The sequence below is a fragment of the Protopterus annectens genome, chromosome 11.part0 (assembly GCF_019279795.1).
Source record: "Protopterus annectens isolate FY-2018-M chromosome 11.part0, PAN1.0, whole genome shotgun sequence".
Lineage (NCBI taxonomy): Eukaryota > Metazoa > Chordata > Ceratodontiformes > Protopteridae > Protopterus > Protopterus annectens.
In genome coordinates, this window is record NC_056745.1 from 1,068,778,297 (window position 1) to 1,068,793,442 (window position 15,146).

Consider the following 15,146-nt stretch of genomic DNA (forward strand, 5'->3'; position numbering starts at 1 on the left):
CAACATCTTTATACAAATATTTAGCCTTGAGTAAGAACTACTTATATGTGCATTCCAAAGACCAACTTAGTTAACAACAGGAAAAAACAATACTGCTCCATAAGCTTGAACCTGTAAGCCATCACAAAAACTATAGACCAATAACTTGTCTTCAGATGATTGCAAACTATATGCTGGAATTGATGCAGACAGAGTTTATAGTCATTTAAAAGTAAACTCAGACATGGCAATTGGTAATTCATATGTCATTCTTTGCCTGGCATGGAGATAAGTCTGTAGTCTCTTGTCATGACATAAAAGTCTCAAAGTTCCTTAAGCTCTTACTTCCATTCATAGGGCATTTGTAGACCTGAAAATGTCAGAGATTATTAAAGTACCATTATCTCCATAGGCCATTCATTCAGTAGATGACATCCTCAGTGCCCTTCCCTATATCTGTCTAATACTTTTTCTGGTTCTTCATTTATCCATGGTATTGATGTTGCCCATCCTATTACACCACCAGTATTAATCTGTAGCCCCTGTATATTTACGCATAAGAAATGATGCCTGAATTAGTAATGCACCATAATGTCCACAAACATCCTCCTTTCTGCTTGGACTAATCTTCTGACTACCAAAAATACTCTGTTTTCTAGTACCAAAAATACTCTGTATGCATGGGGTCTGCTTTCCCCTGTCTCCCCCCTAAGTTCACAGATTCTCTGGGTGAGAGGCTGTTATGTTGAGTTTAATATTTTTCACATATGTGCCAGATATAATAAGCAAAGCAGGAACAGAACAAAGCATAATTTAAAGAAAAATATAATTTGATACAAGGTTAAGAATACATAATTTTTCTTTAATTTGCCGATATATAGAGGTTAAAATCAATGATTTTCTAAATGGGTTTATTAGCTGACATGTACAAATACCTGAAGCTTTAGCTACTGGCAGGTTGTATGTTAGAAGCAGGTCTCGGGTCAAAGTACAGTTCTGTAACATCTCTCTTTTCATGCATCCACTCCAGACTGCCATCAAATATTAACTAAAGGTAAAATCTTTACTGTACAACAGAAAGATCACTGCCTTGTCTGCATCATTATGAAGGTCACATTCCTGAAGCAATAAAATCCACCACAAGTCAAGTCCACAACCGAAACTGGCTGCAACTGTTTGCTTATCGCTCTTTTCCCAGCACATAAAGCCCAGGAAGAGAGCGACAACCAATCAGCAGCCATTTAGCCCATCCACGTCATGTACGTGCCTGCGGATGTGGCAGTCCGAACCCCTTCCAATTCTATGTGTTTCCAAACTGCATAGACTGCTGGGCATCACACTGATGCCTTAATTCGCTATCCGGACTGCAGCGCTGGAGTGGATCTCCAAGAGAGAAAGAGAAAAGAGAAAAAAAAAATTTTTTTAAAACCGCCGCAGTGCACATGCTCGTACTCGCAGATGAGTCAGTCAGTGTAAAGATGAAGCAGCTGGCTGATAGAGATGAAAGACTCAAGACAGATAGTAAAAATAAATAACTAAAATGTACTTTTTTCTTTTTTTTTTTTTCCAGCAGTCCAGTGGCACTAGCTGCCCCTGAGCAAAATCAAATCTGGTTAGACCCAATCAGTTCAAAAGCATTGTGTAACAAGGAACTGTACTGTAGCTTAGCTAGCTAGTGCAACAAGTCCATTTAAGAAGTGTAATGTTAAAGCTACAAGTCACAGCCAGTTAGAAATGCAAGTGTAAATTAAGCCTAGAAGAAACAGAACTCCAGTAAATGACCTACTGAAAAAATCTGGGAAGTGCCCCAAATGATCAGCTCACTGATACACTAAACAGTATTAATAGTTTAGCAATAAATGCACATTCATAATACAGAAAATGGATTATGTTAAATAAAAACACTACCCTGATGCTTTTGGGATTGGTAAAATGGTAAAATTCAGTTAGAACTGGCCATTCCACAACAAGCATTTGAGAAACTAGAAACTTGGAAACAATAACAATTTTTATTTACAGTAGATGCAGTTCATGAAGAAAGGAATCAAAACACAGGTTTGTTGTTGTTTGTCTTTCGGCTTTTCCTGATAAGGGGTCACCACAGTGGACCTCAGGTCCGCTAATGATTGGCAGTAGATTTTTATGAAACGCCGAGGTGCCAGCTCAATGCCCAACCTTCAACAAAGGCATGCCCATTTACACACGCATGTCTTTTGAACGCTACCCAACCACAGGGAGAATCAAAACCAAGGAAAATGTATAAAATTCATTAGTATAAAAATGTCAATCCAGAAGATTCACAAAAACAATAGGGTAATGAATAGGACATTCTACTGTTTCTGCTGTGCAGCAGGAAAATCACAAGTAATTATGTAGGGAGATGTAAGCCAGACAAAGCCTCCTACAGTGAAAATATTTATGTTTTACCATATTTTCAGCATGCGATGGTTTGGCATTACATGCACTAGCATTCTGTAAATATCATTGATAGAAAGTCTTGGATATATTGGTATGATTTTGGTACACAGTGTTAAGTGTATGGGCTGTTGTTAACTGGGAATTATATACAACACCAAACATGCAAGCACAGAGATTCCTGGATTTTGTATGTACAAACTCTTTGGACAAGATTGTTAATATGCTTAGCAGGGGCATAAACATACTGGATCAGGCCCTCACTAATATGGAAGTGTGCTGCATGCCCCACTAGTGTAATGCCCTCTCTGGTAAGGTTACACTACAACATTTGAGGTAAATTTGGCCTCTCAGGCCAAGGACAACCACAAAGCATTCTTTAGCTACATCCACAGCCTCAAAGGCAGTACACAATTGTGTGCAGCGTGCATTACTGTATACTGAGCCAGAAGATATAGCAACCCTACTGGAAGAGAAATTCAGCTCTAACTTTACCTCCCCCCACCTCCCCTTAGGAAATACCATCAAATATAACTCACTCTGCTATTACTAGGGAACAGGTTCCCAATGCTTTCTCTAAGGCCAAGAACAGTTAGTGCATCAATGGCCCAGACAAAATCCCAGTCTTGTGTCTTTCGGCTTTTCCCGGTTAGGGATCGCCACAGCGGAACTCTGGTCTCCTAATGATTGGCAGTAGAGTTTTACGTGCTGGCTTGCTGGGTCTAACGCACAACCTTCAACAAAGGAACGCCCATTCACGCATGTCGCCACACAGAAGACGCTCTAACTGAGAATCGAATGGGCAACGTCTGTGAGGTGACAATGCTGCTGCAGCACCACCACCGCCGTTCTCCCAGACAAAATCCCAGTATGCCTTCTAAATAGCATGAAGCATGACTCTTTAACAGTAGCTTCAAAAATATCTCCATCCCTTAGGAATGAAGTACAACAACAGTTATCCCTCTACACAAAGGTGGTCCATATATAGAATCTGGAAACTACAGACCCATAAGTCTCACTAGTCTCATATACTAGGCCATCAAAAGAATTAATATGGAAATTATCATTAATGACGTAAGAAACCTTCAGACACTGGATCCAACCAAATTTGGTTTTGTCAAGTGCAGGTCATGCCTAATCAACCTGGTGGACTTTTTTGAGAAGGTTGCCAAAGCAATGGATGAGGGCAAAACAGTTCACACTGCCTACCTTGACCTGTTCAAGACATTTGACACAATACCCCAATACAGTATTGTAAATAAACTCTTGAGGTTAGATACAAACCCTTATGCCACCTGGTGGATAGCCAGTTGGCTCACAGACAGGACCTCGGAAGTTAGAATTGGGGAGTCTCCCTTTGCAAAGAGACCAGCCATAAGTGTAGTCCCTCTAGGATTGGTCCTGCAGCCACTCCTTTTGGGCATTTACTTCTCTGAAGTCAAGACCAATGTCAAAGGCCTCTGGTTGACCAAATTTGAAAATGATTGCAAGTTAGGAGCAGTCAGAGAATCCCTCACTGAAACTAATTTTCTCCATGATGGGCTGACACAGACAAATAACTTATGTCAGAGCCATGCACTAAAAATAAATGCCAAGAAATACATAATAGTATCCATTGGGAAGTCATCCACCCCTGTTAACAATCATATTAACAATACACCTGTAAGAGTTGACGCAGTAACTTCAGACTTGGGGACACACAAAGACAGTAATCTACCCTTTGACCATCATGTCTACAGTAGTGAGGAAATCATTCTATGTTGTGCAACTTATAAACAAAGGTTTGGCATCTAGGTCCAAGGAGGTGATTGTTCCACTATATTCAGAATTTATCAGACCTATAATTCAGTACAATGCCCCCTTTGGTGTGTATCTAACCAGGCACATGCAGCAACTGAAACATCCACAGAGGTTCCTCACTAAAATAATACAGGGCATAAGCAACATGGAAAACCACCTCAAAGCCCTATCCCTGTATTATGTCTTCTACAGGCTATTGAGGGAAGATCTATGTCTGGTATATAAGGCATTGTCAAAACCCACCCCGGTGGACCTCCTCCATATCCACAAAAGAAACAGCACCAGAATTACCTTTTCTAAAGATTTAAACCTTGCCTGTGATGTAAATATGTCTTGTTGGAGAGATAGGTATGTATCCTACAGACTACCCCATCTATAGAACAGTCTATCCATCTATGTGAAGCAGAGTTCCTCCCTAAACCAAATCAAGTGCAAGCTGGACAACTGGATTGGGAACAATAAATTCATCCATGGTTTGGCACCTATGTCTCTAATGGCAGCCTGTAAATACATCATCTGCCAGGTGCCAGGCCCATGCTTGTAAATGTTTACTCTCCCAAGTACCGCCTTACACTTATCAGGAGTACCAAAACTTTCAGAGATTTGAGATGCATGGCCAGGTTTAAAAATGTCCTAGTGGTCATTAGCTCTGTGCACACCTATGAACAGTCAGCAGTGCAGTAGTTGTGCATAAGGGTAATGCTACACATACAGAAAGGCTGTGCAGCATGCTACACAGGAGCAACTTATTAACAAAGAAGCAAACAGTGTGATCTCAGCAAAAAACATGTGAAATCCTTCTTCCGAAACTAAAATATGATTTGTGTTTATTTAAAATTCACTCTGCTGACAATCTTCAAGGATTACAAACTACCGATAGTACAATCTGTAAATCTGTCTTCTTTGCTTGCCCTCAAACTCATCACTGCAACCTATGCCATACCTTAAATTGGCTCCCTGTTACTCAAAAAGCAACATACATTGTAGGTACTCTCATTTACAAAATACTAAAGCAATGTTACTGTCCAACTATGAAAAGAAAATTACCAATCAGGGATCATACTTTTCAAAATGAGAGCATACTGCTGAATAGACCACCATTTAAAACCATCAATGTGCTTTCTCCAGACTAGATGCAGTTTTATGGAATCAAGCCCCCCCCCCTCAATATTAGAGAGCTAAACTCTGTATCTGATTTCAAAATCCCCCACTTCTGACCATCTGCGATATAAGTTTAGTTGTACATGCTACAAGGACAATGGATATTTTTTGCAATCACTTCTGTTCTCAACCGGCCATAAAACATACACTTACTAAATTGTACATAAGGGTACTCAATGGCCTTTAACCTTTTGTGTGTTATAGTATTCTGATTTAATTTAATCACATCATCTAGTAGAATGTGACACTTATTTTCTGAAAACTTCTGTGATGTTCTGAAGGATTGTTTATATACTTGTATAAAGCTGTTATACAACTGCTACTATACTGATGTGTTTTATCAGGGTCATGGTTGAAAAGGATCAGCTGACAACCCACCTACCAGGCTAATACATAAATAAATGAATAATAAATAAGGGTCATGCCATGTTAAGAAAGGCATTGTGAACAGTCTCACATTTATACATTTGAGACTATCTTCTGCTCCGCCAGTTGCTATCTGGCAGTAACCATTCAGCAGCTTTGTTGTATAAATATTATATGCTGCATGAGTGGTCAGTCCAACCCCCATGCCTTCTGCCCCATCATTGCTGTCCCCACCTGTGACTTAGAAATTGTTGACATATTTACGAGGTATCTGTTTAGCATATTTGCCAGGTGCCTGTCTGTATATCAACATGCTGTGCAGCAGGGCATGTGACAGAATAGAGAATGCCTGCTGGTGTTACCAAATACATATTTTTGATGTATGAATGATGCATTGGAGTATCGGTATCACAAATTCAGGAGGAAATATTATGTACCCACAACTGTGCATGGATCTGAATGCATCTTATATTGCTTTATTCTACTTAGCTTTCTGCCATGACACATTTATGATATGCTGGTGTCAGTAGTCAGGGTTATTCATTTATTTATTTATTTTATTTTATTTTATTTTACATTTGTTTTCCAGGAAAGTCCAGGTGGACATATGTCCTTTTTCAGTGTAGGCCTGTGGAGAAAAGCTCCAAGGCATCAAGAGTATAGTAACAGTGATAACAGAGTATGTGACACAGTAACATTGGAAATATAGCACATACAGAGAATGTGTAGTTACATTCAGAGTAACAAAAATTAAACAATGACAATAGATACATATTTAGAGGGATCTAGTTTGGCAGATGTAGCAATTATAATGAGTATTTACAAAGAGTTACGTGCAGTCAACATAATGCTTATCACAGTGGTCCTAAAAAGTTAGGTTAGAAGGGTTAGTAGAGAGGTAAACAACTAGAGTCAAGAGAAGACTGAGCTATCCAGGGGAGCTGCAGGAACTGAGTCAGGAATTGCCAAGGTGAGTTTTCAGGAGTTTTTTAAACTGCACTGTTGAGGAATTGGTCACTAGTGAGTTTGGTAGGCTGTTCCATAGTCTGGAGGAGTAGTTGGAGAAAAGGGATTCACCGGCTGAGTTTTTAGCTTTAGTAACTTGCAGTAGTAGTTTATTGTTAGAGCGAAGGGATCTTGAAGTGGAGTAGGGTTGTATGATATATTTGAGGGCTGGGGGTGTTTTTTGGGTGATGGAGTGTTTTATGTACTAAAATAAGTTGATTAAAGTGTAGGAGTTGAGGGGGTTCAAGCCATTCAAGCTGTTTGAGGGATACACAGTGATGTGACTTGTAAGATGCATTGGTGGCAAATTTGGAAATGTTATTATAACAAGCTTCAAGTTTGGCAAGGTCTGTTTTTTGGAAGGTGGTTAGGATTGGGGATGCATATAAGAGTGTTCATAAGAGGTATGTTCTGCAACTGTGACTTTTGTAGTATTTGTTATGAATTTTTTATTTCTATATAGAAGGTCTAGTTTCTTGTCAACTTTTTTGATGGTATGGGCTATATGGAGATCAGATTTCAGGTTATTGTCAATTGTAACCTCTGGCAGTTTGGTTTGGGAAGTTGGAGTGATCATTGTTTTATTTTTGTAGAAGATGAGGAAGGCTGTGGTGGGTGAGGTCTTCTTAGTTGGGCAGAAAAGCAGAAGTTTGGTTTTATTGGGATTTAGTATAAGCTGTGAGTTAGTTAACCAGGTTTCTACAGATAAGAAGGAAACTTGGGTGATGGTTTGAAGATCATTGAGGGAAGAAGCTGAGCAGATCAAAGTGGAGTCATCAGTGTACTGAATCACGGTGGCATGGAAGGCAGCAGAGTGAAGCTGATTGATAAAGAGAAAGAATAAAAGGGGTCCAAGGATTGAGCCTTGTGGGACCCCAGAGGTGACTGGGAGGAGGTGTGAGAGGGATTGTTACCAACGGGCAGCTTGATGACGGCCTGTCAAGTAGCTTTTACACCAAGTAATAGTTGGGTGGATGACGTTACGGGCAGAAAGAACACTAATGAGTTTGCTGTGGCTGACCATGTCAAAGGCCTTTGACAGGTCAAGGAATATGGCTGACACAAAATAAGAATTGTTTCTGTGCTGGTTAACATTGTTTGTAAAGGACAGTAGGGCTGATATAGCTGGTCTCTGGTTTGTGCGTGTGATGGAAACAGGCTATAGGAAAGATATGCAAACTTATGATACAGCCTGTGTTCCTACAGATGCCTATTGTTGCAAGAACACAAGTGCTACATAGTATTTTTATCCCTTCTGGTAGATCCATCATGGGCACTGATGAAATACTCTGCATAAACACCCCCAGTAAAGTAACATTTATCTAATTTTGCTGCTAATATTTTCAATGAAAGTCGGAAGAGAAGTTACTGGGTTGGGGTTTTCTACATCCTTAGCTGAGAAAAGCTGTTTTTTATGCTGAATTTTTAAACAAATTACACATTTGTTAAGCTAAGTTAACTATTAGTCAACTGTTTACAGTTTATCACTGAGGATTTGCAAGTGTTTACAACCAACAGTTTGCAATTAATTCAGGTGCTACTGGCATCTTGCAGAATAGCTGCACAGCGATTTGCATTTGAAAACTGCAGGTTTAATTTCTAATTTATTGGTAGTCTTCAACAAATTAAAAGGTATTAACTACACAGTTTGTGTTTATACTATTTTAGTTTTGACTTCTTTAACTTGGAATATGTTGCTCAATAAGAACTTGGTTTCAGTTTAACCCCCGGATTCAGCAAGCAGCCATGCAGGAATAAGTTATTCCTGCACGGCAGGGACTATTCCTGTTCAGCACGGCAGGGCGCCATGCATATGTATGAAGGCGCACTGCCATGCTGTAAAATGGACGGTTCCATGTACATGCGCAGGGAGTGTGTCTGAGAGCAGAGCTCTCACAATACACATGCCCCCTGCACTCCAGAATTGCCGGTTGGCAATTTAAAACAAGCAAGAAGGCTCGTAACACCCCCAACGCGTCAGGGTAAGAAATCTGGACAAAGCCATAAGGGACAATTGTCCATACCAAGCCAAAAGTTGATAGAATAACAGATTTAGCATAAGCACATAGTGCACACCTCCCAACCCGTCAGAGTAAGGAATGTGGACAAATCCATAAGGGACAATCGTCCCTACAAAGCAGAAAGTTGATAGAATAACAGGTTCAGCATTAGCATGGATATTCTGAAGGGTACAAATAAAAAAAAACACAACAAATAATTTTTTTTTTTTTATATATGCAATAAACTTTAAGTGTAGCTGCGTGGGTGTGCCCATTGCTTATCTATGCTTAGCCCAGCTGAAACGACACGATAAGTTTAAAAGTGATAGACATCTAGCATAAAAATAAGTGTAATAGTGTAATGGTTAGAATATACACCTTGCATATAGCCATTCATGGTTCAAACCTAATCAAAGCCATTTCCGTGCTGTATGTGTAAACATTAACATTTTAATTTTTTGCATATTTATGTAAGAAGTAACTGATTTTTCTCAACCAGAGTAGTGTATTAGGCCCAGATGTGAGGTGTCAGTGTAATAAATTAGTGAAACCCCCATATAAACACAAGTGCCCCATAGAGTATAGTCACACAAGAATAAATTAACCACAGCACATTGGAGGATGTCAGGGAAGGTAAATAAATCTATATTATGTAATGAATGATGAATCAATCCCATACAGGTGGTAGACCAATATAATAAAACATAAGCAATGCTAAGCATTGCACAGCTATGTTGACTGGGTGAAAGCACTGTGTACATATGAATACTAAGCAACAGATAGCACAGTTAAGTGGATTTGCCCATTGGTAAACAATGCTGAGCCTGCCCCTTTAAGCACTGTCAACTTTAGCTAAGCAGGTTTGCCCATAGCTTAGCTTAGCTCAGCATTTTCAAAACCATCCAATCCTGGCAAAGGGTGGGAAATAGGTCGTATTTAAACCCTGCAGGTGGGAATACAGCACTTAACTGGTTGTAGCTCTCCACTGTAGGCAGTATGGCAGGTGTTGGAGAGGGCATGCACTTCCGGGTGCAGTGCTGGGGCATACGGGAGTCCAAGGTCACGGTAGAACTCCTGGTAAAAAATCATGACATGAAACTGCTGTAGGACCAGTACCAGGGCTCCCAATATAAACTGGAAGCCGGGGAAAGTCTCGCTCGTGATCTCACCAGTGCCACTGGTATCCCTCGGACTGAGGAACAGGTCCGGCATCACTATGCTGACTTGAAATGGAGGAAGAGGGAGCTCTTGGAACAGTGGCTTCAAGAAGTAAGAGACATGGGAGATGTCCCAGCAGTAAGCATTCATCGCAATAATTGTTTACCAAAGTCCAGCATGTGTATGTGACGGATAGGTATGCATAAATGTTTCTCTATTTTCATTACAGCTGCAGCTGAGTGGACTGTGAACCAGGAAGCCCATGCCAGCAGGTTTCAAAGGCTGCATTGTGAGGCTGGTGAGTAACAATCCTGCTTGTAGTAGTCATACCAAATAAATATAAAGCAGTAAAATGTCACCTGGCAGTATAAAAAATATGTATAAACCAGACAATATGACAGTAATAGTCCCATATAGGTCATATTTAAATACAAGTGTAACTGTCTGGCAATAAAGTTCTAAATCCTGGACTGGTTGTGTTTACTCTGGTATTGTATGGCCTCACATGTTGTATTCACCAAGATCTGGTATGTGAATAGTACTGTTGTGTCAACTGTTTCTCACACTGTGCTACATAAAAAATATGTCTAGGAATGTCTGTATAAGAATGTTGCAATTACAAGGTCAGATTGTACAACCAAGAGAGACTTAGATAGAAAAGACTGAAATAAAAGGCATCACTTTCTAAATAGCTCACTCTAATAAAACACAAATTGTTGCATTTTTAGCACACACAGCCATGGTTTGAATCCTGGGAGTGGAAGTAAGCTGTATGCATAATCATTCCTCTCAAATGTACAGATTTCCACAGAATATCCAGATTTTTGCTTCATATTTTTGGCCTGTTCCTCTATTTTCATGGCAAATCAGAGGAATGATCTCAGGATTGTAGTCACTAAATAATGATATACATTTGAGTTTCAGACTTCAGATCCTTCAGAAAATGTATATTAAAATAAATCCTGTTACTCTAGCAACTTTCTAAAAGGTTATAAGAGCAATATTTAAAATATGTCCCTATTTGTAACCCCAGTTTGTCAAGCTTTGTACAGATTTTGTTGCATTAAGAGGTTGAGAGGTGTGTGCAGAATTATAACTAGGAATCTGGGAATATGTGTAGAAACAGTCAGTTTGTGTTAACAAACATGCCCTCCACAAATCTCCCAGGTAAGAAAAAGTTGAAGTATACACTGTGTACAAACATACCACTGCCCAAACTAAGGCCATAGGGTATTGTAATAATACCTGTAGAGTAATGATTAGATCAATGATTATTAAAGTTCTGAGTACTGCAAGGATATACAAGTTGACATCTCTCTCTCTCCCCCACCATATCTGCAACAATAATCTAAACACACAAATCAGTGGGTATGTTTTACACCAAACCTACTGTTGGGAAATATGTCCTGTTGTTCAACAAATAGCTTCATAGGTAGGTTCATAGGTTGGTACTGGGCTATCTGCCCGAAGGCATATATTAGCCCAGCCACGTTGTGCTGTATTCAACGCCCCTTTAAGGCAAATAAAATAATAAAATAATTAAAATAAAAAATAAATAATAAATAATAAATAATTTTAAATATTGAAATGTGTTTCTATTAATGTTCCATGTTGAAATACTATCATTGGTGGCCTGTTGCTATCAATGTAACCTGCGTGCTGTTGTAATGGCCACTGTGGTTCCATACATGCATGTGTTCTGTTTGCTATACAACTGTTCCATATCTGTTGTTTTGCGTTAATGGGAATATCTATGCATGCTTTTATAACTAATCCTGGATTATGTTGATGATTACTTACCCACATATGTTCTGAGCGGCCTTTTTGTCCAATTTGGTGAAGTTTCAGCCAGAAACTAGTAGTCCATTGGTCGTTTTGGGCCAATTCCTAGCTCCCTTCAGCCCCCTGCTATAAAACACGCTAAACTGTACTGCTGATCTAACCAGCAAATCCTATAACTGAAAAGTTCATCTCTACTTGATTCCCAAGTAGACTATTCTCTATCTGTAAAGCTTAGCACTTACTCCTACAGTACTTGCACCTTGATAAAGCACTCTTATTATAGATAGTACCCCACCAGCCTAAAACCCACTTCCCCCGGAGTCCTTTGAAAGTTCTTTATCTACTACTTCTAGTATGTCGAGGGACCAGTTGCTAGTGTCCTCTCCAGCTCAACTGGTGAACCTGGGAATATTGAGGCAATGTTACAATTGCCTCATGTACACAGACAATCCTCTCCTTCTCCCACAAAACACAAATACATGCGAGAGATGCAACTATACGGCCAAACTGGAGGCTGAGCTCTCTCAACATAGGACTGGCAAGACCAGACAGGAGGAGAAGGTAACCACACACAATACATACCCAGTCACACATGGTACCATCACAACTTCAAATCATACACATACTCACACAAAGACATACTCGGAGGCTCTGATCAAAAATTTACCAAAACAGCAGAGGCCACCAAAGCAGACACCCAAACAACTACCACCTCACGACCCAACACATGCAACACATAGACCACACAGTCAGAGTGTCAAACAGTCACAGCCCTTAAGGCCTAACAAAATGCCAGACACACTTGTCATTGGTGATTCCATAGTCAGACACACTGACGTCCCGCTCACCAAACTGAGTAAGGAGAAGGTCACAGTAAGCTGCCTGTCGGGCGCTAGAATCCGCCACATAACGCAAGCACTCAGGTCTCTCAACAGCAGGTACAAGTACGACTCAGTCATTCTCCACGCTGGTGTCAACGACCTGAGATGTACCTCCTTGGACTACATGAAAAGGGACATCGAGGAGCTCTCTGATTATGTAGCCCAGGCAGGTATGACCCTGACCTTGAGCAGTATCCTACCTTCACCTAGAATGATGCCACAATACAGTGATAAGATGATCAGCTTTAATAATTGGCTTAAATTCTGGGGTCATTCAAAGGGGATCCAATGTCTGTCTGCCTGGGATGACATGCTGGACAAGCCACGCTGCTTTGCAAGGGATGGCTTGCACCTGTCACCCTGGGCTTCCGGATATTGGCAAAGGCTCTTGCCACCCCATAGTGCCTTTTTAGGCAAGGCTCAAATTCTAAACCTACCACCCTAGAACACCAAAAGGAAAAAACTAAGGGTAATGCTGCTCAATGCCAGAAGTCTCAATCTCAAGATGCATGCACTCGAGGCCCTTCTCAATATGGAGAACATCGATGTCTGTGCTGTGACAGAAACCTGGTTCAAGGCTCCTGAGAGCACCCCAGCACTAACAGGTTTCACCTCATATCATGCTCCGCCCCAAAATCCGGACAACACCAAGAAAGGAGGGGGTGTCCATATTCATAAAGGACACCCACACCTCAAGGTTGGTGGCAACGCACGATGCATCGGAGACCATCCAGGTGCAATTAACCATAGGCAAGACTGCTCTGCAATTTGTAGCATGTTACAGGCCACCCTCTCAAACTCAGGAACCTCACATGGCCTTCCTGAAAACATTGGAGGGATAAATGTATCTCCAAACACCATCATACTAGGTGACTTCAACTACCCTAATATAGACAGGGAACACTACTCAAGCCCGAACACTCTAACCCAAAGATTCCTGGAGTTCATAAACTCAAATGCCATGGAACAACTAGTCACCATCCCCACAAGAGGTGAAAACATACTTGATCTCATCATCACGAACATGGGATCAAAATGTTCAACACCGAAGTATACCCCTCACTGGTGAGATCAGATCATAAACTAATCTCGCTGGAGGTCCTCATCCGCCCACCTGAAACAAAAAGACCACAGTGAAAAACTTCTCAAAAGCCGATTTCACACTTCTAAAACTAGTGTGGTCTCCTTTAAGGCCCCTGAGCCAGTGGTAAACATTACTCAAACTGCTGAATCACTTACAAATGCCTTCTACCAGCACCTACAGGACTGCATGGATCAGGCAATCCCAAACAAAACTAAGACTCTCTGTACCAAAGGCAAGCGTCCAGTCTGGTGGACCCCAGCCATAAACAAGCTCTACAACAAAAGGAGAAAGCTACTACAAGATAGAGCAAAATCCTTGAAAGGTAAGACGCCTTTGATCATTATAAGTAAAAAACTAAGAGCTCTCATAAAATCATCCAAGGCAAATTTTGAGAGAAAAATCGCCAAGGACTCTAAAGACAATCATAAGGCCTTCTTTAGCTATGTTAGAAACCTAGGAGGAAACTCCCAGATATGCTCAGAATTAGTTCAAAATGATGTGAAAATTACTGAACCTACACACATTGCTAACATACTGGCTGACAGGTTCAGTGCAAACTTCTCGCCCTCCCCAAAAGGAGAGATATCTATTCCAGAGGATTGTAGACCCCCAAACATCTCCAACGCCCAGGTGAGAACTGCCCTCACTAAGGCAAAAAACACAGCATCCATGGGACCGAATGGTGTCCCCGGCTGTGTGCTTCATGAACTCAACGAGGAATTAAACCCACAGTTAGGACAGTTGTTTAATCTTAGCCTCACCTCAGGATACGTACTCCAAGGAGTGGCGACGGTGACTGTGGTCCCACTTCATAAGGGCGGTGCCTCCACAGACCCTGGAAATTACCGCCCATTAGCTTGACAAGCCTTATCTGCAAAGCCATGGAGAGGATCATAATGGAACTCATAAATAAAGACATAGGGAACTTGCAGACTTTGGATCCAACCCAGTTTGGCTTTGTCAAAGGCAGATCCTGCCTCTTAAACTTGGTTGACTTTTTCGAGACAGTCACCAAGGCCATTGATGAGGGAAAGGCAGTCCATACAGCCTACCTCGACCTGGCAAAGGCCTTCAACACAATACCCCACTCAGGTATCATCGAAAAACTCATCAGCTTGAATGTAAACCCATACATCACAAGATGGGTTGCAAACTGGCTAAGTGACAGAACCCACAGGGTCAGAGTTGCTGGAGCCATGTCAGACTCAAAGCCTGTCACAAGTGGTGTCCCACAGGGCTCAGTCCTGGGTCCACTCTTGTTCGGCATCTACTTTTCTGAAGTACAAGCAAACACAGGAGGGTTATGGCTGACAAAGTTTGCAGATGACTGCAAACTGGGTGCCATAGTCGAAAACACATCTGACACAGATATCCTCCAGAAGGGCCTCACAGAAATGGATAACTGGTGCCAGAGCCATGGCCTGAAGTTAAACGCCAAAAATGCATAGTCATACCCTTCGGGAAAACAAGGTTACCCCTAGCTACCATATAGATGGCAATCCACTGAGCACAGAA